This window comes from Garra rufa, chromosome 8 (assembly GCF_049309525.1).
Source record: "Garra rufa chromosome 8, GarRuf1.0, whole genome shotgun sequence".
Classification (NCBI taxonomy): Eukaryota; Metazoa; Chordata; class Actinopteri; order Cypriniformes; family Cyprinidae; genus Garra; species Garra rufa.
In genome coordinates this window covers 9,853,715-9,881,338 of record NC_133368.1, presented here as the reverse complement: position 1 = coordinate 9,881,338, position 27,624 = coordinate 9,853,715, and the positions used below count along the sequence as shown (strand labels likewise).

General features: G+C 43.1%; 1 pseudogene; it reads left to right on the top strand.

Moving 5' to 3' along the window:
- The first annotated feature begins 1,526 nt into the window (after window positions 1-1,526).
- Window positions 1,527-27,098, top strand: LOC141340069 (cystathionine beta-synthase-like protein; annotated as a pseudogene).
- The last annotated feature ends 526 nt before the right edge of the window (window positions 27,099-27,624 follow it).

The following is a 27,624-nucleotide window of genomic DNA, read 5'->3' as shown; positions in this document are numbered from 1 at the left end:
GCGGTCCTCAGAATAGGTTGATGGTTGGAGGGAAAAAACTACTTCACAGTGTGTCAAAAAGGCATGGCATTCTGTAAACTGTTGAGAATAATAAGTTGTTAATTCTTGGCTCTGAAAAGTTATGAGAAAGGTATTGTGTCAGGCTTTCCACGGCGTACTTAGTCTTCATATCGGCCCGGCATCGCACCCTGTAGCTTGACTTCTAAACCAATGGGGGTCTCCTTTGCTGGGTTCATCCTCAGATTATTCTGTCACAACAAAAGGACCCAGAAGCATAGGCAAGTCAAACAAAAGTTTATTGTCCATATCTGAATGCCATTCACTGGCCGTATCAGATCTGGAGATAAACTCAGAGAGAACGGGAACTTAAGAGACAACTTGAATAGTAGATAACGGTGTTCATTCCTGGGCAGCAGGGCGAGGAGCAACTACCCAGCAGACAGTACAACAGAATTCTTGTACTCATACTCCTCTCTTGTTTTTTGTTTATCTGAGAAACTACTTGTCCTCAAGTTCATAACTATGAACAGTGGATTCACTTTGTAAGAAACTCACGTTGCATTAAGAGGAATCCCTGTCACTCTGTGTCTTGCATCATATTATCTTATAATGCATCTGTTTTACCTATTTTTGCATCTAGTGGATTGTTTTTTTTCTTTCTGAGGAGTCTTAAAAAGAAGCTGCTCTTGCTCCAGTAACTACCTCCTCACAAGTTTTGTCAACATATTGTATCTTGATTCTGTTCATTGGTTTCACTTTCTTTGTCTATGCTATCCAGTATATAGCACCGACACATCCGTGGCCACGCCAGTGGTCTCAACTATCACTGGAGTAGAATGTGTCAGCGTACACACTGGGTATATATACTCCAAGTCATAGTTTTAGATCAGTTTTAGATCAACCCTAATTAAACACACCTGATCCAACTAATCAGGTCCTTCAAGTTTATTTGAAAACTACATTATTTTGGGGTTGGAACTAAACTCTGGGAACAGAGTTTGACACCCGTTTTAGATGGTGTAAATATTTATCACAAGGTAAAAAGTTGCGGCATAGGGCTTACACTCAACTGTTTTAAATCCAGCTGGTGCAATTGACTTTTGGTCACAGTTGGATTCAGCTCCCTCCAAATGCCTCGTAATTGGGTCCCAGCCCACTCCACATTTCTGTGCAGGAACACACAATATTTGTTTTCCAATTCTGAATGGAGCCATTTTTTTGACATCTGTACATGATAGTTGGGTTTGGGGACTGAGCTACAGCAGTTAATTCAGGAAATCAGCAGCCTAATATAGGGGTTGACTGGCATTATGAAAATACTAAAACAATAAACTTAAACGTATTTAAATACAAATTACTTTTGTTTTTGTTTTGTTTTTTCGAAGTCTATAAAATACAAAATAGTATTAGTTATTTCAAAAAATACATAATACTATGTATATACTTCTATACTTGTATCTGAAATACTGTCCATCCCTGCAAAGACCATGAATGTAGAGCACATTTAGAACGGATCAGAAGACACCATGGAGAGGAAATGGATTCGACCAGATTTGCCCAGCAGATGCACATGGAAACTTGGGGACTCAAATACAGAGTAACCCCACAAGCACTTCCAATGGTAAGATATCAGCACAATATTTTTACTACACACTTTCCTCAGAATTCATATTTGTCAGTGAAGAGGGTGTTTCCAGAAAGGTGTCATTCACGTTTGTTGATGGTTAATATTGCTTAAAGGTCCCATATTGTACACATTTCTGGAGGTTTATTTTAGTTGATGATGTCCTTGAGAATATATATCTGCGGTATAAGTGCCAAAATCCATCTCAATATCTTTTTTACAGCAATAAATCATGGGACACATTATCCATGTATTTTCTGAGATGGGTGTGTGAAAGAGGCTGAAGTTGCCGTGCCTCTGTTGTTTTATGTTACAGTTTTTCTCCATTGGTTTGGCTCATTTCTTGAAACAGAAATTACATTCTCAAAATTCTAAGATCATTTGGCAAAACAGTGTTACAGTTTAGCACAACACTATAGCTCACTTGCATATCTCTCCAAAAACAGTTCATTCATGCATCAAAACTAAATTCCTTTCCCATATAAAAAGTCAGTGCCACAAAAATGGCAAATATCCTTCTCAATTGCTCTGGCAGCAATCATACCTTTCCCAAAACAGTTCACTCATGTGTCAAAATTAAATTTCCTTCTCATTTAAACATTCAGTGCCCCCAAAATGCTTCATCCCTTTGGCATTGTGTAAGCACTGCAATTCAAAATGTTTAGATGTTTTGTCTAGAGATGCACCGATTGAAATTTTCTTGGCTGATTCTGATTCCGATTTTTCAGTAAGAGTGACCTGCCGTTTCCGATTTTTGCTGATTCCGATTTTTTTGTAATGAAAGAATATACAGAAATATTTTCTTTAATTAACAAAATTAAACAAAAAATTAGTTTGTTCTTACAACAAAATAACTTTAATAACAAAATAAAGTGCTTTGTGCCTTCGAAAAAGTATAAAATTAGTTCCTGTAACTAACATAGTATAGTTATACTAACAAAAATCTTTTCCTCAATGTAATTCTTTTTATTTTATAATAAAAGAAATGAATAAACATTACAGCATCTTCTCATAATAAAATAACTTTAACAAAATAAAGTGCTCTGAGCATTGAAAAATTAGAAATAAAATATAAGTAACAAAGCAGGTTTACTTACAAAAATCTACTTTTCTTAAATTAATTTTATATGGATTTAAAAAAACACACACACAGGATAGTCTCACGTAATAACTTTAATAACAAAAAGTGTCTTCAAACAGGTAGAAATAACAATGCTAGTACTAAATGCTATTACTTGAGCATTAATGGCTATTTTTTCTTGATAAAGAGAAGCATTTCAGCCTTGTCACCAGTTAATCCAGCGGTACTACACTTCGGAACATTCATTCACATATTTGCGCTACGCCACCGTATAAAACTTCTTCACACACAGATGAAATTTACTAGAGAAGTGTAACAAATGCATCTGTAGTGGTTGTTCCCTCACGTTGTATTTTGGGCTTATAAATGTTATAAACTGCGATCTTTGTGTCATCTTTACTCACACCAACAACATGTTTACACGCGACTGTGAGTGCCCGCGCGTGGCTGTGACGTAATTGCTCGCACCGCTGGGATCGGCTAGGAATCGGCAAGAGGAGAACTTGACCAGCCGGTCACCGATCCGGGCTGATCATGCAAAAAATCGGCCGATTCCGATCCCTAGCCGGTCAATCGGTGCATCTCTAGTTTTGTCACTATGGCAAAGGACCACTAAAATATCCCTCATGTCCACCTTACAGTCTTAGCCCAGTCCTTCATTGACAATGGTTACTGTACTGTTTTTGTCTAGCTAACAGAATACAATTGTGTAAAAAAAAAAAAAGAAATAGGATTTTAGGGTAAGAGTAGCCTCCAAGGTTTGACATCACACATTGCACTCATACTGCCAAGGAAATGGTAACTCCTTTTTTTATTGTAATGATCAACCACACACAAAGTAACTTCCATATATCTGAGCAAAAAGAAACTGTATACAGCATTATAAACTGTAATATAAACACACAAACAAAAAACGTCTCAAGGTTACATATGTAACCTCAGTTCCCTGAGAATAGGGAAAGAGACACTGCGTCCTCTAGAGGGCGCTTTGGGGAACGCTGCAGCGTGACTCGTGTCTGAAGAATACATAGAAAAACTACATGAAATGGCCGGCGCCAGCGTATGACGTCACCGCGGCGCGCACGTCGCTGCCGCTGCGTCACTACCGGGCGACCATAACATAAAAGAGGCGCCCGTGCAACGCAATACATCTTCAATGTCTGAAGCTTATCGTCCGAAGCATGGAGAAAAGTCTAGAGGACGCAGTGTCTCGTTTCCTATTCTATACATACGTAACCTTGAGACGTTCCCTTTCGAAGGGAACTCTCACTGCGTCCTCTAGAGGGGGCTTTGGGGAACGGATATACCCCCGCTGCCATGCTGAGGGGAGTGCATGCTATGCCAGCGAGCACTAAGCAACAATTCTGAGAGGAATTGCCCCTACTAGGACGTGGTGACGGCTGTCAAAACGTTATCCCCCACGGCCAGAGGCCTGAACTGTTATGCACCTACCAGGACTGGGTTAGAACCCAGGGCACAGCTCTAGGCTTGGAATTAGAGTAATTCCTTCTGAGGGAAACGGCTAAGTTTCAATGGAAACTTAGACTTGTCAGAGCAAGGAACTACCACAACATAGGGCCTAGTTCCCTCAGGAACTGGCTCCCATATGAGGGCAGTAAACCTGTCCTGGGTCCGTTCAAAGGGCCACTAGTAGTGGCACGCCCTGATAGTGGATGGTCGGCAGACATCAGCAGTGATATCTAAAGAGTTGAACCCAGGGGACCCGGGGTTGTAGGCCAACTCCAATAAATGGGAACGAGGCAAGACGCGTGACCCATACCATAAAGGGTTTTAAGGAGGAACTCAAAACTTGGTGGGAACCTACCAACACGTGGATTTATTAGAAGTGCCCCAGGTGTATGTGCACTTACCACTCTTGTGGATTTTAAGAAAGACGCCCAGGCATAGCGTGGGACGCTTACCGAAATGATCGGGTTTAAGGAGAGTGTTTTCCCAGGGGGTTTCACTATCAGCTCCATGCCGTCTCAAGAGACGGAAAAAGGGGATAACCCTCACGGTGAGGGGATTGCCATGCTGCACCCTACTCCGGACAGAGGCTCGCAAGCTATCTGTCAACAGGGATAAAACATGGAGCTGAGACCATCCTGTAGTAGTGGACGATAGTAGAGGACAAATTCCTAACCCTGATCCACAGGGAGGATCGCTCTCCAGAAGGGGCACTGCTCTCAGGGAACCCTTAATGAGAAGGGGGAGCGTGCACAGCCCGGTCCACATGACCTTTATAAAGGTCTGGCAATCTCACGAAGGTGGGTTGGCGCTCAAGGGGACCCTTCCAAAGAAGGGGAGCTGCGTAACCCAACAGGAGCGAATGCTCTCACTGTTATCCTTCATAGAGGGGAGCATTCATCCAGAATCCAAGGCTGGAGGGTAAAAATCTGAAGTATGAAGGCCAAACTCCTTACCCTGACACACAGGGAAGAAACTCGGCCACCAAGGAGTGGTGCTCTGATTCAGTGAACCCTTAGGAAAGGGGGGCACGCCAACATCCTTGTAGAAGGTAGTCACTCTCAGAGTCTACCCAGGGTAGATTCCCTCCCTAGGAAGGGAGGAAAACTTTCCACCCTGAGATGGTGCTCTGAAGGGAACACTAGACTTAGGGGAGCTATAAGGTCAGACCACCGTCTCGACGGAGGCACCGAAAAGCTCAGATGGCGAAACCGGTGTGTCGAGAAGAAAGCCCTTCTCTTTCCTCCCAACATCAGCCAGGTTCACCCACAGATGTCTCTCCGTAACCACCATAGCCCCCATAGCCCTACCCATATGGGTAGCGGCCTGCTTGGTGGCACGAAGAGCAAGATCTGTGGTGCAACGGAGCTCAGCCACCTGGTCAGGGGAGAGACCCTGACCATTGTCCAGGTCTTTCAGCAGATCGGCCTGGTAGGCTTGAAGCACTGCCATGGTGTGCAATGCACCCACCGCCTGACCTGCTGCTGCATACGCTCTGCCATTCAACCGAGACTTTAGAGAGGATGCCTGCCCCGTGGAGAGATAGCAGGCTAGCGTCTCTTCAACAGGGGGCATCTTCTCATAGCCTTGGTCGCGCAACCCCTCGATGTTAGCATAGTTCGCCATAGATGAACTATGGATGCGGGACGAGTACGGCTTCTTCAGACCTTCTCGATCTCTACATGAAGATCGGGAAGGAATGGAAGGCTCACTGGAGCTGAGTGGTTATGGCCTGAAAGATAGCGCTCGTCGAGGCGACCTCGCGGTACTATCTTTCTAGCCCGCTTCCACGGTAGGTCAAGCCTGGCCGTGGCGTGGTCCATAACCTCCAACAACTCTTCGTATGCAGGACAGGAAGGCTGAGAGGATTCAGCCTCAGCCTCCTCATCCATCTCTAGCTCTTCCTGTTCTTCTTGGGTGCAACCCAAAAGAGCAATCGCTCCCGGATCTGATGATGTCAGACATAACGCATCATCATCAGCTAGGAGCCTGTCATCGTCTCTGGCTGGCGAGTAAGAAAGAGAAAGGCCCCTTTCAAGCTCGTCAGCCAGTTCCACTTGCGAGCCCCACGAGCTCAATCTCCTCCGTGCCTCGGCAGCGGCAGGACCCGAACCGCGAGGGGCAAGTGGACGCTCATCTTTCCTCAGAAAGAGAGACAGACGAGACCGGAGCTTTCTCATAGAAAAGCGCTCGCAATGAACACTCGATGGCCCCTCAAGGACATCGCGTGCGTGCTCTTCGCCCAAACAAAATACGCAAAGATCATGTGTGTCATCAGGTGTCAAATAACGAGGACACGGATCAACACACCTCTTAAACGATTTGCTAGTGCTCGCCATGATAGTAGTTAAAGAAAGGATTCTTACCGTTTCTTTCCAATGCACTCTCAGACAGAGAAAGCTGAAGACAGCGAAGATGTATTGCGTTGCACGGGCGCCTCTTTTATGTTATGGTCGCCCGGTAGTGACGCAGCGGTGACGTCATACGCTGGCGCCGGCCATTTCATGTAGTTTTTCTATGTATTCTTCAGACACGAGTCACGCTGCAGCATTCCCCAAAGCGCCCTCTAGAGGACGCAGTGAGAGTTCCCTTCGAAAGGGAACTAGAGTGCTATAAATAAAGCTGGAGTTTCATAACAGTTCTTCACTGCCTGCCGTCCTCACCTTCCTGACCATCCACACGCTGCAGTCTGTGTGGCCACAGATTCTCGTCCACATCACAGCGTATATTCTCCCTTGCGATGCAACGAGGGAAGAAACAGCGTGAATGTCGCAACCATCCCCTACAATGATCTCCTGTTATATCTTCACATGCAGCGTCCATTGCATGGAGCAGGGACCTCTGATCTTGAGCCCGATGCTCATACACTCTCCACCTCCAAGCGGAGAAAAACTCCTCAATAGGATTGAGGAAAGGAGAGTAAGGTGGTAGGAACACCATGACCGTCCTTGGATGGGTAGTAAACCAGGCCCTGATGAGCGGGCCACGGTGGAAATTCACATTGTCCCATACAATGACATATTGTGGTAGGTGAGGCCCTACGAGACCTCTCTCATTTTCAGGGGTCAAATCAAAATGAAGGCGGTCCAAGAAGATGAGGAGCTTCTGTGTATTGTATGGGCCAAGACTGGGGATGTGAGTGGCCACACCATTCTCAGATATGGCAGCACACATAGTTATATTGCCCCCTCTCTGGCCTGGGACATCCACTGTGGCCCGGTGGCCAATAATATTACGGCCACGTCTTCGGCCCTTGGCCAGGTTGAAGCCAGCTTCATCCACAAACACAAGGATGTGAGGGGTCTCGTTTCAATTACAAAGGAATGTTCTATGTTCTCCAAAAGTTCAGTATACTACAGGCCACTACTCCAGTGGTTCCAAACCTGGGGTACATGTACCCCTGTGCAGAGGTAGTACAGGGGGTATTTGACAGAAAGGGGAGGGGGGAAATCATCAATGATAGACTTACTGAAATGTTACAGTAAAACCCACAGTATTAGATTTACATGGGAGGCCCTAATTGCAGCTCTTTAAGCCTTTTTCTTATTTTATGTTATATTCCTCAAAATAAGGATTATACTGATAATTGCATCATATAGTAAGCTGCAGTTTTTAGGCAAAATGTTGAAGTCAGATAAATCAAATACTTTCATCCTGGATGACCTGTATACACAAATCAGGTAAAGTGGGTACTGAAGCCAAAAAAGTTGGAGATGCTTATAGAGTTGACATTTTGGAATATGGCATTATCTTGTAGGATTGCAGCGTGGATCTGTCTCAATGTGATGGCATTATTTGCCATCACCATGTTACAGATCTCTTGTTCTTGTTGTTCACTGAGAAGTTGTCCTCTGCCACCCATGCAAGGTTGTCGTCCAATCCTAGACATAGAATTCAATGGATACTTCATTCGTACTGTATACCTTATGTATTCCTCACAGAATGAGTTACCTATGTAATTGTATTGTTGTTTTACACACAAGCACACACACAGTGTGCAGTGTCCTGTCCTATACAACATATAATTCCATCATTCACTGACTACATACCTGTTTTCCCTGCAAAAGGTTTGGATGATGGAGGAGACTGTAGAGCGAGGCACATTAGGTTGCACTCAGCGACCAGCCTCCGCCATTGTGAGAACATGGTTGATGACATGGTCTATAACTGTGGCCCGAATTTCATCCGGGACAGCACAGTGTCTTCGTGCACCATGGCCTATTCCACCACCACGCACCCTTACTCCTCCTCTTCCTCCTCTTCCTCGAGCAGGCAGCTGCCCTTGTTCATTTACTTGGCCAGGTGCCTCCATGTTCAGAAATAGTACTGGTCCTGCATGGTCAAGCTCTTTACATACATGTTTGGCAGCATTCACAGTCATGGGCAGCACCTGTCAGGTAACTAAACATACTGTTTGATTGGTCATCTGAGATGTGTGAAACTCCTCCTTCATTTGTCAAGTTCTAGTTTCATCTGACTGTCAATTGATGTAATCAAATCAGTTTAGATCAACAAGATCTATTCACTTGGAAATTGTGCTAAATGTAGGCTATCTGTACTTAATCATTTGCAAAGATGTACTTAGACATTTGCAATTTGATGAAATGAATGAGAAATTCAATTCTGTTGTGAACAATTGCCAAGTGGTTTGGAGGTTTGTCCATGTTGTTTTGAGAATGTAATTTCTGTTTCAAGAAATGAGCCAAACCAATGGAGAAAAACTGTAATGTTGTTCGGAAGCCTGTGAAATGATGTAATTTCCTGACATCTATCAACTGAACAGCGTTTTCTCGACTTGTTTCCCTGTTGTTGCACCGGACGCATGGTCTGGGGGTTTGGCAAAAGAAGGGTGGGATGGTGATTGGTGCTCGAGGTGGTGACTGAAGGCGGTGACTGAGTAGATCGGACGTCACATTTTTACGGAAGTCACAGCAGTTTGTGAAAAGGAACAGCTACTTTATGCAAGCTGTGTGCATTTCACTGTGGATTGACTGTTTTGAAACTTATATGGTAGTTACATAGCCCCTAGACCTTAGTTATCATGTAAAAAGCCAGAAAATTTCAGTTTTGACAATATGGGACCTTTAATGTATGTTTGTGGACCTGTGTGTGTAAACACTTAATGTGCTCCCTTCTCTCACAGAACAAAGGCACCCAGTATCCTTCCCAACATTTTAAGCTGGATTGGAGAGACCCCCCACTGGTCCACGTGAACAAGATTCCTAAAGGTTTTGGCCTCAAGTGTGAGCTTTGTGAGTATCTGCACTATGTAGATGTGGAGGATGCGTCTTTTCGTCTGGCTGCATGCAGTACTGTCTCTCTCTCTTTCTCTCTCTCTCTCTCTCTGTGTGTGTGTGTGTGTGTTTGTGTGTGTGTGTGTGTGTGTGTGTGTGTGTGTGTGTGTGTGTGTGTGTGTGTGTGTGTGTGTGTGCGTGTGTGTGCGTGTGTACCTGGTATTTATCACGTTATGGGGACCAAATGTCCCCACAAGGATAGTAATACCAGTAGATTTTGACCTTGTGGGGACATTTCTTAGGTCCCCATGAGGAAACAGGCTTGTAAATCATGCACAATGAGTTTTTTGAGGAAGTAAAAGTGTGCACAATCTCCTGTGAGGGCTAGGTTTAGGTGTAGGGTAGGTGTAGGGCCATAGAAAATACAGTTTGTACAGTATGAAAACCATTACGCCTATGGAATGTCCCCATAAAACATGTAAACCCAACATGTGTGTGTGTGTGTGTGTGTGTGTTTATTCTGTTGTGTCCTATGAGGACACAAAAATCACATGATCATTTAAGGACATGTGATTTATTTATTTATTTTTATATAACTGCATCAAAAAAAATTCTACTTCCTTACTACAAAGTAGACGAAAACAGTAGTACAGGGTTCTTTGTCTGGTGTTGTTCCTGTATGGCTGTTTTGTGTGCCCATGTCCTGCCTTGTGTTTTGCCCTGAGCCCATGCCTGGATTTACTTTCTGTTATTGTTTAAATAAACTTTTGCTGCATTTGGATCCTCTGCTTGTCCTTCCCTCGACCACACGTTACAAAGTTATAAGTGCAGACAAATACTAAGGGGTCGTGTATTGGAGTAATGTGTTGATTTCTTCTGACTCTAGTCAGGATCCATGCAACACACTGCAATTTGTTGAGTGTGGTTTTAGGAACCCCATGCAGTAGTCAATGGAAAATATGAAAGTATTATTAGCTTTTCAGTCAGATAAAGGGATAGCATAGGGTGGAGTCTAACATTATTTCTGAGATGAAAAAAATTGTTTTAACAGTGTATTTCGCATGTTGGTCAAAAGACAGGCTCAAATCAAATATATAATGCTTCTCAGCAATGCTAAGTTATAAGCAGGGCTGGACTGGGACAAAAATCATCCCTAGCAAAAATCCTACGCTGACTTTTTTGACAAATACATTACACAGCCTCAAAGACCATAGCACTCTCAACTAATTTACGCAGAAAAAAATATAAGCTGCTAAGATTTTTATGGGCCGCTTAGACAAATATGGTAGCTTGGCCCAAAAATGACCAGTCTGCCAGATGGCCAGTCCGCCCCTGGTGATAAGAAAGGAACATCTACATTTTGACCATGTTCAGAGTGAATCTAAATCGGAGTGTCGTCTGCATAAATATAATAAATAAGTCCAAGTGATCTTAAAGGTGCCATAGAATGGAAAACTGTGTTTACCTTGGCATAATTAAATAATAACAGTTCAGTACATGGACATGACATACAGTGAGTCTCAAACACCATCGTTTCCTCCTTCTTATATAAATCTAGTGTTTGCAAAAGACCACCGAAAAATAGGTCAATTCCAACATAACACTGACTATTACGCAATATCCCCGGGATCGTTAATAGCTACACCTCCAACATTTGCATAGACCAATCATCGGTAATGTCAGCACATCAGTAAAACAAGGCAAGCCACTGAAGGGACACGGTTAGCTTAATGCTAGCGCTAGCCTGTTACATTGCAGTACAAAAGATTTTGTAGACAAGATTTCACTTACCATATAAACAGAGAGACGACTTCGCTGATGATGGTGAATGACGGAGAAATAACTGATGACGGCGAATGATTTACAGATCCTGAGTATCACTGACAAGCAGCTGAACTTGTGTGGTAAGTAAGCACTCCCTCTGCATTGTAACTTTACACAGAGCACATGCGATCACAGTAATGAGACTAAAATGTTGCGATTCAAAACGGCAGATTCAACAAACACACATTAAAATCAGCTAGAGCTCCTAATTAAATATATATTTTTATCAATGTGCCAGCTACAGAGATGAGCTACCTTATAATTACAATGTCAGCTTGCTTTCCCTTTACCTGCACTTTTTAAATTCTTTCCACCAAGCTACATCAAACCATTTTCAATCATCAGTTGCTGCCTGCCTTCTAAAACCTACTATTTAGCGATCTAAATCCATTATGTGACTCGTTAATGCTCCGGCTGAACGACAGTCTGCAACGCACACTTGGCGTCATTGGATTTCACACACGTGTAAATGATAAGCGAACTTTTATGTACAAGCTACGTTTGATACTAAATCTCTTTATGCTGGTGCTCATATGTGCATTAACACCACTGACCCTTACAAGATCCACCTCTATGGGTAAGCATTCATTATAAAACACTCACAGGACATTCATTTTGAAAACTATGCAAATATTTAGAAATTTCACACAAAAATACTATGGATCAGAGCCCCGAAATCATGAATAGTTTGTGAATCAACAGAGGACTTATGCGTGCCTAATGTACGAGTCCGATTTACAAGAAGGAACACATTAGGCATGCGCGAGTTCGTTACTATTACTCTGATCAACTTTGCCTTAACATTAAAGTGAGGGTTACCTGTCTTCCTGCGGGGGTATAAGTTACTTTTATGTGGACTTTTGCGGGACGAAATTCCTTTTGGAGCGGGCGGGTGCGGGACTAAAACATACATCCCTTGCAGATCTCTAAGATGAAGTTTGCATGCAGCGATAGCTTTGTCTTCGGTTTTTACAAAGCGTAGCCCCACTTTTGAGCACTTCACGCGATCCATCTTGTACTAGACTGATGTTTACATTACCACACAAGGTCCTGGTAGATTGCACGTGCGGAAGGTCCTGGCAGATCACTAGATGAAAAAATGCACCCAGGAATCGATAAGAGGAATCGAAATTTTTATTTTATAACAAGTATCCGATTCCCAACCCTACCATGAACACACTTCAACGATGATCTCTCTCGCGGATAACTGGTTCTCTCTGCCCGACTCTGGCTGGATCAGCGGGTTGCAGGATGTGTGGCGCTATACACGAGTGTTGCCAACAGGGACGGTGTAGAGTGCCCTCTGGTGGATAAACTATACAACGCCAACACTCATGACATGGTTAAAGGCTGTTTCGTCCATTTTTATTTTATTTTTGAAATATTCATTTATCGGGCATTATAAATGCCGATACCGAATAGTTTGGAAAATGCCTATTATCAGCCGATAATATCGGCCCACTGATATGTCGGTCGGGCTCTATTATGAATGTATTAATGTGGTTTGTGCTTATATGTTTAACCTAAACTACAACGTAACATTAATAGATATACCGGTAGGCCTACCTAAATAAGTTTTTATAATTTTATGCTAGCTATCCTAAACTTAATGTATAATGAGCAGCTATAAACGTATATTTTGGCATTTTATAATCTGTGGATATTTTGATTAAAGTAACTCAAAAGTAACTTAAAAGTAGTGTAACGCATTACAATTTAGAGACAGTAAAATTGTCATGTAACTAATTACTTTTAAAAGACTAGTAACTAGTAACTAGTAATATATAACATTTTATTAAAGTATTACATTTTGAAAGTAACTTGCACAACACTGGTGGGCAAACATACAAAATCAGCAGGGGATCATAAATGGTGGAGAGTATTTTTGAATCTCAAATCAGTGCATTTAATTTGAAATTAAACTGATTTTTTTTTTCTCTTTTTCTGTCTGTCTAGTGGCTAAATGTGAGTTCTTCAATGCTAGTGGCAGCATGAAGGACAGAATCAGCCTGCGTATGGTCGAGGATGCTGAGAGAGACGGCATCCTTAAACCTGGAGACACCATCATTGAGCCCACATCAGGAAACACAGGTGTGTATTTGCACCATTAGGCATTATAATGTTTATTCTCATTTTAATATCTATCTTGAAAGCAAGTACTGTTTTTTTTAACTGTGTCATGTTGAGGAAGAGCCTCTGCTCCATTTAGTTTAATTCAGGCACTGGAATGCTGGAGAACCAGCTCTCATGTGCCACCTAGTCTGGCAAATACAGTCAATGGGGGCACATGACACTGTTACAGTCTGTTAATTGTCGGTGCTAAATTGCCCTTTTTAGTCTAGGTGTCTCCGGACTATGATTTTTAACCGAAAGGGACCCTGACCAAGATAGTACAGACTGATTATATGTGTGATTTCAGGGATCGGTCTTGCCCTGGCAACATTAGTAAAAGGTTATCATTGCATCAGTGTCATTGTCATGTATCTGGTCTATCCTGTCTTCATGTACTCTTGCACCACACTTCATGGACTTCATTCCCCACAAGCCACTGCTCTAATCACTGCATTCACCTGCTCTCACTTTACTGATTACTGCTCACAGCTGCACCTCATCACACTGTCTGCATTTAAGCCACTCACACACACAGCCACCTGGCGAAGTCTTACCGTTCCCTATGGTCGTAATTCCGAGCATTTTCCCTTGTGTTGGTTTCTCTGTGTATGACTCTGGACTGTGTACCCCGTTGACGATTCCTGCTACCTGCCATTGCGACCATTGCCTGTGTATCGAACTGTTTCCTGGATTTCCTACGTTGTTCCTGTTTTCCTGGTGATTATTCCTGCCTGTTTACGATTCTCAATAAATGCTGCAAATGGATCCGCACGTCTCTGATTCTCCCTGTGACAGAAGACTTCGCCATTACAAGGATCCAGCAGCTATTGTGGAGTCATCCGGTTCCAGCACGAACACCACTGTACAGATCATGCGTCTCAAGCAGGGTGAGCGGACTATTGAGGAGTATGCGATGGACTTCATCGAATTGGCTAATCAGTCTACTATGGATGATGGCTGCCTGATGATTTTTTTCCGTGGAGGACTCTTAGAGCCATTGGCTTCCCTCATGCCCATGTTCGAACCTGGCTGGACTCTACAAACTTATGTGGACCTTGCTCTGCAAATGAGTGGCTCTCCCTTTACTGTGGGAATCAAGGATGACAACAATGTTCCCACGGTAAACACCCCCCCAGAGCCTGTTGACAAGATGGCCTCCCTTCTAGAGTCTGTTCGCAAAATGGCTGCCCTTCCAGAGTCTGCTCTCAAGATGGTCACCCTTCCAGAGCCATTGCACAAGATGGCTGCCCTCCCAGAGCCTCCACTGGTTCAGCCCAGTCTTCCAGAGCCTCCGCTGGTCCCGCCCAGCCTTCCAGAGCCTCAGCTGGTTCAGCCCGGCCTTCCAGAGCCTCCGCTGGTCCCGCCCAGCCTTCCAGAGCCTCCGCTGGTCCCGCCCGGCCTTCCAGAGTCTCCGCTGGTCCCGCCCGGCCTTCCAGAGCCTCCGCTGGTCCCGCCCGGCCTTCCAGAGTCTCCGCTGGTCCCGCCCGGCCTTCCAGAGTCTCCGCTGGTTCCGCCCGGCCTTCCAGAGTCTCCGCTGGTCCCGCCCGGCCCTCCAGAGTCTCCGCTGGTCCCGCCCGGCCCTCCAGAGTCTCCGCTGGTCCCGCCCGGCCCTCCAGAGTCTCCGCTGGTCCCGCCCGGCCCTCCAGAGTCTCCGCTGGTCCCGCCCGGCCCTCCAGAGTCTCCGCTGGTTCCGCCCGGCCTTCCAGAGTCTCCGCTGGTTCCGCCTGGCCTTCCAGAGACTCCGCTGGTCCCGCCCGGCCTTCCAGAGCCTCCGCTGGTTCCGCCCAGCCTTCCAGAGCCTCCGCTGGTTCCATCCAGTCGTCCTGAGATTCCTGTCTGCCCGGTTCTGGTCACGGAGCTAATGCATGGACTGTTCCCACCCACCCTCCCTGCTGCTCCAGTCCCGCCACCTCTGTCTCCTGACAGTCCCTCTGCTCACCCACATCCCACCTTCGGTGCAGAGGATTTGCCGTGGGACTGCCAGTCTCCATCGGTGTCCAGACTGAAGGATCCCTCACCATCACCTCCAGTCTCAGAGTCCTGGACTCCACCTCGGTCCTCCGACCCTGCGGCTCCACCCCGGCTCTGTGCTCCCTCGTCTCCGTTGTCGGCCGTCGGCCCACCAGCTCCTCCGGGCTCCATCGTCTCTCCGGCTCCGCCCCGGTCAGTCGTCGCCCCACCTTCGCCTCTGGACTCTACTCCTCCGGCTGCGCCTCATCACTCCGTCCTGCCGGCTCTGTGGACCTCCTCCCTCCCGTGGGCACAGCCTCGATCCTCTGTCACTCCGGCTCCGCTGCGTACCTCCGGACCTCCATCTCCGCCGGGGTCGCCAGAGCCTTGGGTTCCGCCTTGGCCCTCCAGATCCTCGGTGTCACCTAGGACCATCGACTCTCCGGTTCCGCCTCGGGCTCCACCGGCTCCACCTCCGTCGGTCGGCCCCATGGAGGAGCCAACCCTTCCTCCACCATGGCTTCTCCCTCCGTCGGCTCCGCCTCAGTTCGTGGTTCCAGCACCCCTACATGGACCTGGCCCTCCATCCCTCCCCCTGTTCTGCCTCCGCTCCACCACCCTCCAGGTTGTTTTAGGTGGTTAGAGCGTCTGGAAGCCGCTCCTTGGGGAGGGGCTCTGTCATGTATCTGGTCTATCCTGCCTTCATGTACTCTTGCACCACACTTCATGGACTTCATTCCCCACAAGCCACTGCTCTAATCACTGCATTCACCTGCTCTCACTTTACTGATTACTGCTCACAGCTGCACCTCATCACACTGTCTGCATTTAAGCCACTCACACACACAGCCACCTGGCGAAGTCTTACCGTTCCCTATGGTCGTAATTCCGAGCGTTTTCCCTTGTGTTGGTTTCTCTGTGTATGACTCTGGACTGTGTACCCCGTTGACGATTCCTGCTACCTGCCATTGCGACCATTGCCTGTGTATCGAACTGTTTCCTGGATTTCCTACGTTGTTCCTGTTTTCCTGGTGATTATTCCTGCCTGTTTACGATTCTCAATAAATGCTGCAAATGGATCCGCACGTCTCTGACTCTCCGTGTGACAGACATGCCTGAGAGGATGAGCATGGAAAAGGTGAGATAATGAAGATAAATAGGGGTGTAAATCCACCAGATTTCTCAGCAGTTTTGGCTGCATTTGTTGCACACATTTAAACAAAAATCTGCACAAGATCCAATTTTTGTCTTTTCCAATCTGAGCGACTTTCAAATGTGTATTTTTATTTAGATAAATATCCGATATCTGTACATCTGGACTATGTCTAAACAATATATCCGATTCCCCATAGAACTCCAAGCCATCCCAATGCGGTGACATACTGCAACAGTTTGAGTTAAAAATCATTATTTGTGATTTACTGAAGAAACAAAGTCACCTATATCTTGGATGCCTTGGGGGTAAAGAGATAAACATCAAATTTTCATTTTTGGGTGAACCATCCCTTTAAGTTCCTAAGGGGAGCTAGGCAACTGAACCCACCTCGCCCTATTTCCCTGTTAACTCTCCCCGCAGTGGATGGTGAACAGGGTCCCGTCTTGCTGTGTCCCATTAGGGCACTCAGGGTGTGTGCTGAGTGCTATAGACTGTTCAGACAATTAGAGCAGCTCTTTGTGTGCTTTGGAGGCGTCTCAAAGGGTTACAAAGTAGAGGCTATTTCACTGGATAATAGACACTAAAGCCCTGCAATGCTCTATTGGTGTGACGGCCAGCTGTCAGGGCAATTCTACCAGAGAATGGTACAGTGGGATTTCTATCGGGGAGATTTGTGCAGCCGCTGGCTGGTTGACACTGTTTACCTTCTTTAGATTTTACTATTTAGACGTCCCTGCCCTGAAGGCGTGGATCTTTTCTGTGTAATCTACCACATTTCCCCCTTCAATATCAGAGTAAACAGAAGTTCTACCAGAAAGACTCAGGAGAATTTATACTATACCGATTACGTTTATGTAGAAGCTCAGCAAGCAATCAGGTTCTTTGACGTAGGCCCGTTCGTAACTCGCGTTCAGAGGGTACGGAAACAGCGAGTCCCGCCTGAAGACGAAGGCGGGGGCCAACTGGTGATGGTGGGGATTGAGGAACGACAATCTGAGTCTTCACGAAGGAGGGGATAGCCTGATTGATAGTGATGTGGTAAATAGAGGGATGACCCAGCTTGGTGGAGTAGAAGAGTTGGAGGAAGATTCCATCTTGGTGGAGGTGGGGAGGATGGAGGTGCTGGAGCGACAGCATCTGCGAACTCAGACATGGTAAGCGCTACCCTTTAAAGCTACAGTAAATTATATGATTGGGAGATGAGAAGGTAATTAGTGACGCGACCGATTGAGTCTTCCTGGCAGAACTTGCGCTAGCTTCATTTCTACCAGAAAGACTCAGGAGAATTTATACTATACCGATTACGTTTATGTAGAAGCTCAGCAAGCAATCAGGTTCTTTGGCGTAGGCCCCGTTCGTAACATGCGTTCAGAGGGTACGGAAACAGCGAGTCCCGCCTGAAGACGAAGGCGGGGCGCCGCTCACCCCCAAAGATAGGTGGACTTTAGGATCCACCGGAACAGGGCCCACCCCCAAAGGACGGTTTTAAAATTACCAAATCGGTCGTGAATCCTGGGGTTCCTGGCTTAGATGGAGAAAGAAAGAGAAACAAAATTAGATTTAGATGAGTGCCATTCATGGTTATCTTAAATGAACCACTAGCTGTTTTTTTTTTTTATATCTATCGTGAAAATGAACATATGCTCCTGGTATCCTTGATTGTGACGTGAAACAGGGCCGTCCTTTGATAGAACACGTGGCCCACAGGCCATCTTTGATAGAACGCATGGGCCACAGGCCATCTTTTGATAGAACACATGGGCCACAGGCCATCTTTTGATAGAACACATGGGCCACGGGCCATCTTTTAAAAGAACACATGGGCCACAGGCCATCTTTTGATAGAACACATGGGCCACAGGCCATCTTTTGATAGAACACATGGGCCACAAGCCATCTTTTGATAGAACACATGGGCCACAGGCCATCTTTTGATAGAACACATGGGCCACAGGCCATCTTTTGATAGAACGCTTGGGCCACAGGCCATCTTTTGATAGAACGCTTGGGCCACAGGCCATCTTTTGATAGAACGCTTGGGCCACAGGCCATCTTTTGATAGAACACATGGGCCACAGTCCATCTTTTAATAGGATGCGTGGCCGCTGGCCGTCCTTTGATAGAACACATGGGCCACAGGCCATCTCTTGATAGAACGCATGATTGAATACACAGGCCATCTTTTGATAGAACGCATGATTGAATACACAGGCCCTCTTTTGATAGAACGCATGATTGAATACACAGGCCATCTTTTGATAGAACGCATGATTGAATACACAGGCCATCTTTTGGTAGAACACATGATTGAATACACAGGCCATCTTTTGATAGAACGCATGATTGAATACACAGGCCATCTTTTGATAGAACGCATGATTGAATACACAGGCCATCTTTTGATAGAACGCATGATTGAATACACAGGCCATCTTTTGATAGAACGCATGATTGAATACACAGGCCATCTTTTGATAGAACGCATGGGCCACGGGCCGTCTTGATAGCATTGGTATTTACCATAATTACGATAGCGCATGAAGGCAGCATAAGCTGCAGCCACTTGAACCTATAGCGTGTACAGCTGTTTGACGGACGTATAACCCGCAGGCCATCTTGCTTTAGTAGCTAGCCATACAATTCGTGAAAGTGCCAACCGCTTTGGCAAAACACCACCACCAGTAGAAAAATAGGATTTTACCTAGATCGAGACTGGAGAGCTTGCTGGGCTTCGAGGATGGAGGTACGGGAGCGACAGCATTGGTGAGCACCGCGGGTTCGTGTCGACGCTCGGCCGCTCGGCTCTCTCCGGCTCGGGTTGGCGCGTGTAGCGCGAGCGCGCTGGCGATCAGAGCCTCATGCCGCCGCTTGAGCAGCTCCAGCTCACAGATTCGCCAGACTGAGCTCTAGCCGCTGCTTCTGTCTACCGCCGCCAGCGAGACGACGGTACATTGTTACGACTCCTGCGCCGCAAACACATCCGCAGAGGGAGAGAACCGCACGGTTCACGTTAAACTATGCCGACAGCCGGTTTTAATGAAGTAACCATGGTATCCGTGATAAATCCTGTCAGTTTGAGAGAGTTTAACGGCTCTGCTCCTTGCAAACTGCAGCTGGATTCCAGTTTCACGGCTGTGTGCTGGAGCGACAGCATCTGCGAACTCAGACATGGTAAGCGCTACCCTTTAAAGCTACAGTAAATTATATGATTGGGAGATGAGGAGGTAATTAGTGACGCGACCGATTGAGTCTTCCTGGCAGAACTTGCGCTAGCTTCATTTTCCTTATAAGTGTCATTGTCGCAACGCTTATTCCCTTATCTTAGGGAACCAAGGTTACATTAGTGACCTGTCCCGTGACTTTTATAAATACAACAACTTTGCTACTAAAAGCTACATTATGTTTCTCAGTAATGAGGTGACAACTTAGCTGTTTTTTTTTAAAACAAGCATATTGTTATGTTGTATGCACACCAAAAGCAATCCAAATATTTGCATTGTGTTACTGGCTTGATCTAGACTATCTGCAGAATATTTTTCCGTCATCAACCATGTTGGAGATATCTACTATTGCTGCTCTGTACCTGTTGTGGAAGTCCCAAATACGCCGGAATGCCAAACGTTGACGTGTCAAACTGTGTTAATAAGGTCTTAGCTGAGTGGCTTGCATGACAATGCCTCATGTGAATTTCTCACTGCCCCGGAGGAGCTGAATAAGACTGATAAGACTTAATATGAGATTGAGGCGCAATGGACATGAATTTGTCCCCACTGTTATGGACAGATCTGTAAGTGTGCATTTACACAGTAGGCTTTGATGTGGCTGAAATGACCATTTAATATTAAAGACAGTTGACCCTTCACCATGGCCAGTGATGGCATTTCACAAAAACCTAGTATGGCATAATTCCCTGTGGCCATTCACACAACGACAACATTCCTGAACGATAAACCCACATTATAAGTGCATGATGCACTATTAAATAAAATCCCAGTGTGTAAATTATATAAAAACATTTGTCTTACCTTGTCTGTGCAGTTTTTATTTCATAAGTAGGTAGTGGCAAGGTGGGAGCTAATGAAAAAGACACACAATAATTGATGCAATAAACTGTGACTGCGCACACTCCACACAGAAAATTATTAAGATGTACTTTTTCGATAATGCATGCATGTATACCTTTATATGATTTTGACAGTCTGCCATTATGATTTATAAATTGTTACTAAAAAAATTGTCACTAAGAACATTGACCTAGCAATGTTCAGGTCTGTTCTTCTCAAAATATTTGGATTTGTGTGAACTCTGACTGCTATGCTATGGCAACTGCCATACTGCCATAGCAAACGCCGCCCCTGGCCATGACCCATCTTAAATTTTATGTCCTGAAATTATCATTTCTTTGCAATGGTTGCCGTCTGGTCTATTTTCATATTATCAAAGCAGAATCCTTGAGAGAATACACGTCTTTTCCATATATTTAAATCTTGAAGTGCATAGAGGTTCCACCCTTTTTTTTTTTTTTTACTAAAACTGTAAAGAGCCACAGTGAGAAAGAAAATGGTTTAGATATGTTGAGAACAGTGATTTTTTAAAATAGTGAAATAGATTTTGTTTTTAAATGTTATGTTTTCCCAAGTAAAAAAAAAAAAAAACTATGCCATAATTTATTGAAAATACATTTGTTTCATACAAAGTATACTTCAAATCATTTAAAGGAGAAATTCACTTCCAGAATAAAAATGTACAGATAATTTACGCACCCCCTTGTAATCCAAGATGTTTGTGTCTTTCTCTCTTCAGTCATAAATAAATTATTTTTTGAGGAAAAAATGTCAGGAATGTTCTCCATATAGTGGACTTCTATGGTGCTTGTGATTTTTAACTTCCAAAATGCAGTTTAACCCCTTAGCATTCCACCAGCTGAATGTTTTGCATTGAGTTAAATTTGAAAACTTCAAAATCATCCTACATCGCTGTTTTACCTTTTTTTGTAAAGGATGTTTGGCCCTCCTTGTGCGTTCCCTTTGCAAACAGTGGGCCATGAGAAAATGAGATGGGAGAGTTCACACAGAGCTAGACAAGACAAGCATTTGAGGTTAAAAAGTATATAAATTGTACATTTTGTTTTTAGAAAATAACTGATAGTTTCGCTAGATAAGATCCTTCTTTCTCGGCTAGAATTGCTGCATTTAAACTGCATTTTGGAAGTTCAAACTCACAGGCACCATAGAAGTCCACTATATGGATAAAAATCCTGAAATGTATTCCTCAAAAAACAACTTCTTTACGACTGAGGAAAGAAAGACATTAACATCTTGGATGACAAGGGGGTCAGTAAATTATCTGTAAATTTTTGTTCTGAAAGTGAACTTCTCATTTAAGACTTACTGATATTAATTTAAGTTCAATATGTTAAAAGTGTACCTGAAGTTTACTTGAAATAGTTTAACTTTAACAGTCAGATATGGTCAGATATACTTCAGTATATCTTTAGCTGGACCTCAGCACTACTTCCACAGAATTTAAGTGTATTAAGCACAAAATTTGTTATTCCAATTCAGCAGACTTCAAGTATACCAGTTCAGTATAACAAAAATACAATTGCAAGTTACTTTTATTAAGCATGTAAATATGTAAATATCTGTATAAATATGTATAAATCTCTTTATTTGCATCACCATGTTATCATCTGTAACCACTAAACTGACTTTCATGAGTGTTTGCCATTTTTTATTTGCTGTCTGCACCAGTTTTATTCATAATAGTGTGTGACAAATTTCTCTTCAGGAAAATAGATAATAATAGATGGTTTAAGGTGTCACACATCATTCCAGCAAATGCAGCACAATATCCATTTAATCTTTTTACCACATTTACTGTCTCAGGTGGTGGATAGTTGGTACAAGTCCAATGATAAAGAGTCATTTACCATGTCTCGTATGCTCATCAGAGAGGAGGGTCTTCTGTGTGGTATGTGACTCGTAGTTCATCTGTCACATTTCATAAGTGTGAAATTAAGCATGTATCTGAACTCTGTTTTCCGTCACTGTTTTGTAGGTGGTAGTTCAGGCACAGCCATGGCTGCAGCAGTGCATGTAGCCAAAGAGCTGAAGGAAAGCCAGCGCTGGTGATCCTCCCCGACTCAATCCGCAACTACATGTATGATATTAAAATACATTTTAGGCATAACATTAACAAATGTGCAGTAAAGAAATGCTCCAAATAGAGTTTAATTATAACAGAAAAATGTACACTTAAAACAACTAACAAAACTAGAAAATAAATTTATAACACTTGAAAAATAATGTTTCAATTTCAATTTGTATATTTGAGTTGACAAAACTTAAAATTTTAATGCAGCACAAACACTTTTTTTATTTAAAACAACTAAATCGGCAGTTGTCAGGCTTAAAAGTAAATAAAATTCACTACATTTAGTTGTACTAACGCTGTGTGCTACTTCCTCAGTAAATACAGTATGTATGTATGTACTGTACTTAGCATGTAAATTCCCTGATGCTGTCATGATCAGTGGACTGAAATCCACTTGGTAATGTAAACGTAACAGTGAGGTCATGTAACAGTAGTGTAGCATGCTTTTGCAACTATGTTTGTTAATGAATGCTGAAAACAAATTCTTTGCTCTCCTCACCCCCAGGTCTAAATTTCTTAGCGACAAGTGGATGCGTGAAAAAGGCTTCCTGAGTGAGGAGGATCTTGTAGTCAACAAGCCATGGTAAGCGCAAACACATACCTACATACACACGTTTTCTTTGAAAGCGCCCATGTAATTTACACACTAATATCCTGTTCAAATATAGACAGTCTCGTAATCTGTTACTGCACTACACTCTTAAAAATAAAGGTGCTTCACGGTGCCATAGAACCGTGGATTATAAAAAGGTAAGCAAGAAATGGTTCTTTAAAGAACCTTTGACTAAACGGTTACAGCTACAGTTCAGCTTCTAAATGTGGAGACATGTTCACTCTCCCAAATGACTCTTTCTGTGTGTTGTTTTACTGTGAGTTTTTACTCTTGTCCCATTCCCCCTGTCTCTCTGTAGGTGGTGGAATCTCACTCTACAGGAGCTCAGGCTCTCCACCCCACTGACTGTGCTGCCTTTAGTGTCCATCAAGCAAACCATTCAGATCCTGAAAGAGAAGGGTTTTGACCAAACCCCAGTGGTGGACGAGGCCGGGTAGGTGATTCATCCAGAAACTGGTTTATCTACAACGTCACCATTTTGTCAAGCCTCTTAAGATTTTAGTCCCATGGCTTCAAGGAGATCAGTATGAGTGTTAATCACTTAAATCAATGCAGTGTCACAATTACTGTGTATTCACAGTAAGTCTTCAATTATATTTTATGTGGAAATATTTTACAAATACCTGTTTTCTTGGGTTATTCCATTTAACAGATGAAAACTTGAACTTGCCAAATCAACTTAATTCAAAGAGAAAACAAGTTTTATTACCCCATTGATGGTACTTAATTTTGTTCAGTTTTTGAACAGTAAGACTTTTTTATGTTTTTTAAAGAAGTCTCTTCTGCTCACCAAGCCTGCATTTATTTGATCCAAGTACAGTCAAAAAGATTTCACTAAACCTAAACTAACCTGAACAAACTGTGCTTCAGCGCTGATAGTGCGGAGCTGGCTCTGCCTGATCGCTGCTTCATTCCACTTTGCACGTATTTTTTCATCGTGAAGAGTCGCATGATAACGTGCATCATCACTACAACACTGCCTTTACGGCTCTGGCTTTTGTTCACACAGTGCTCGTTCCCGTAATTTTCCAGAATCAGCGCGCATTGTGAAAGGGGCTTTACTGAAGCAACAGTTATGTAGCTTACTGCATTCGGTGTTTGAAAAAGAAAAAAAACATTAATGATCATTCTGAAATATCCTGTTGAGTATCAGCAGGCTAGGCTCTCTCTATTGCTCTGAGCTCACTTACAGCATACGTGACCGTAGTTAACTGTGGTTGGCCTGGCTGTGCGTCACTCAGAAAACAACAGGCCAATCAGAAGAGAGGTTCATGAATATTAATTAGATGGGCCAAAATCTACTTGTTTTTGACAGAGCTCCTAAAAAAGGAGCTGTAAAAATATATTGAGATGGATTTTGGCACTTATACCGCAAATATATATTCTTAAGGACATCAACAACTAAAATAAACCTCCAGAAATGTGTACAATATGGGACCTTTAATAAGTTGCATTTATTAGGATGCAGAACTGCCGTATCTCTTTACGACCAGAGCTAAAGATCAGGGTGATGGCAAGGAGACCCTCCAAGCTGAAAGTGTTGGAGCTCATCGCTAAAGATGATTTTCTATTGATTTTTGTTCAAATGTAAATAAAAGATGAGTAATAATTTGTTTCCACAATGATGTCTCTTGTACATTATTTTATTATCTTTTGGGAGACGTCTGTATCATTTCTAATAAAAAGAAACTTGCTGGTTGAATAAAAGTAACTTTAAGTCAGAATTTGCCAGGGGTATGAATAATTTCAGGCTTGACTGTAGATGGTAAGCAAGGTGTAGCCTAGTCTGGTTTCTGGTTTTCTCCCTGTAGGCAGATTCTGGGCATGGTCACATTGGGGAACATGCTCTCATCCGTTTTGGCTGGGAAGGCCAGGCCATCTGATCCCATCAGAAAGGTTCTCTACAAACAGTTTAAAACGGTGGGCACACACACACACACACACACACACACACACACACACACACACACACACACACACACACACACACACCCCTTGCTATCATACTGTACATGCAAATAAAAAACAAATAAACCTTGAAACATTGTAAAAATCCTTAAGTATATTGTTATGGTCTACAACAAAGCTTTTTTTTTCTGAGGCTTAGATAGAAAAGCTGAATAATAACATGTTAATTGTACATGCCAAAGAAATGATCAGTACAAACAGTTCTACTAAATGAGCTGTACTGACAGAGGTAATGTGATCGCTTAATAGTCAACTTGTTTCTCTACTTGTCGGTGCACCTAACTGATAACCTGAGCAAACTCTCATGCATCCTTGAGACAGATCATTTTGCCCTTGTTGTGCATGAGCAGATTCAGAGTAAGCCAAGTTACTTGACTCTCTGTTACAACCTAACCAATTTGTTTCACTCCATTTTCTAATTTTTAACCATATACACTGTGATTCAACATTTTGGGGTTAGAAATCATATTTTATTTATTTACATTGATAATTTTATTTAGCAAGGATGCATTGAGATGAAGTACAGTAAATGCAAGCCATGCTGTCATTGCAGTGGATGGTGTCCGCAGTCCCTATCTTACAGACATGAACAATGCTGGAGTGTTGTTTTCTTCTCTCACACATTTTTTGAGTGTATTTCTCTGCAAGTGGTGTGCTCCATTTTAAAAGAAAAATATGCTTTTATAAGTTAGAGCCAGTCAGCATAGTTTTACATGTTATCTGGTGAATTTGTACTATGTTTACTGCATCATTTTCTTCTTTAGTCTCTCTTAGTTTTACACTTGAGCTGTTTTGTTCAGGTCAATCAACCACCATTTGCAGATTTGTTTACTTTGGAGATTAAATTTTTATTAAGGTGTATTTCAATGAATGTGTTTTATTCTCTCAAAAACTCTGCATGTGGTTTAGTATTTTTGGGTTTGGTTTAGTTTAAGAGCTGGATTCAGGTGCTTGCTTGTCTAATCTAAAGCTACATCGCCACCTAGTGACTACAATAGTTTACAACAGGCATGGAGACTTTGACCTTCATCATTCACATCCTGTTTCTCAGCACAATGATCTCTAAATTGTGTGAGGAATTTTTCAGGCATGATTAATAGTACTTGACAAAGCAAATAATAAGTGGAATTTATTCTTGTACTGAAACAAGATTTAATATAAATCATGAATAAATAATGGTGGTTTGGACTTTACAGTTTTTCTCAATTGCTTTGGCACGTTTTTCGAAACAGTCTTAACATTCTCTAAACTGTGAGTGCAAATGTCACAACTGTTTGCAGGAACTTCAAAACGTTATAGCATGTCTGCAAAAAGTAGTTACTCACCCAAAACCTTTCAATTCATGCTTCAAAACCTAGTTATTGTGTCAATAATTTGGCCAAGGCCACCAAAATCTAAAGTATTTTTGTCATTGTGTGAGCCACACTGGTCAAAATGTTTAGTTGTTTTTTCACCACAACAGTCAACCATGAAAATTAAGGGTTTAAACTAAAATCTCATATTTGTTGAGAAAAGTCAATAGTATGTAGAAGAAAAAAGTCTATGAACATTTGTATTTGTACAGTGTTTATTTTTGTACTTCATGTGTATATACACAATACAAGTGTATTACTGTACATGTAAAGTAACTGACAAGAGTAACAAGATTTCACTTTACATTTCATATTTGTGTATTACCACAAATACAAAAAAACAACAAATAACATTCATGGGAAAAAAATTAAAATTAATCTTGGTGGACATCTTGTCGCTCACGTTGGTCAGGCCAAAGATTTTCATCAACATCACATCTGATGTTTTCCATTGCCACACACCGTGGAAAAAATCTCCTTGAATGCCGCACCCATCCCCTGCAATGGTCAGCTGTGATGTCCTCACATGCAGCATTCATGGCATCCAACAAAGACATCTGATTTTGTGGTCTATGATCATACACTTTCCACCTCCATGCTGAAAAAAACTCTTCTATTGGATTTAGGAATGGAGAGTACGGTGGAAGGAATTCCACTGTTATCCTTTCATGTGCAGCAAACCAGTCCCTAACACTGTTGGTTCGGTGGAAGCTGACATTATCCCACACAACAACATAATTAGGCAAATGTGGTCTAACTAAACCTCTTTCTTGTTCTGGAATCAGGTGTCTGTAAAGTGCATTTAGGAAGGCCAGGAGAAGTTGGGTATTATAGGGCCCAATGCGTGGAATATGTGTGCTCACACCATTCTCTGAAATGGCAGCACACATTGTAATATTGGCCCCACGTTGGCCTGGTGTGTCAATTGTGGCTCGGTGTCCAATGAGATTGCGACCACGTCTCTGGCCTTTGGACAGATTAAACCCAGCCTCGTTCACAATAACAAGAATGTGGGTCATTTCATGTACTTCTAACTCCATGATTCTCTATGAAGAAACAGAAAAAAAAAAATGTAACAGTAAATGCA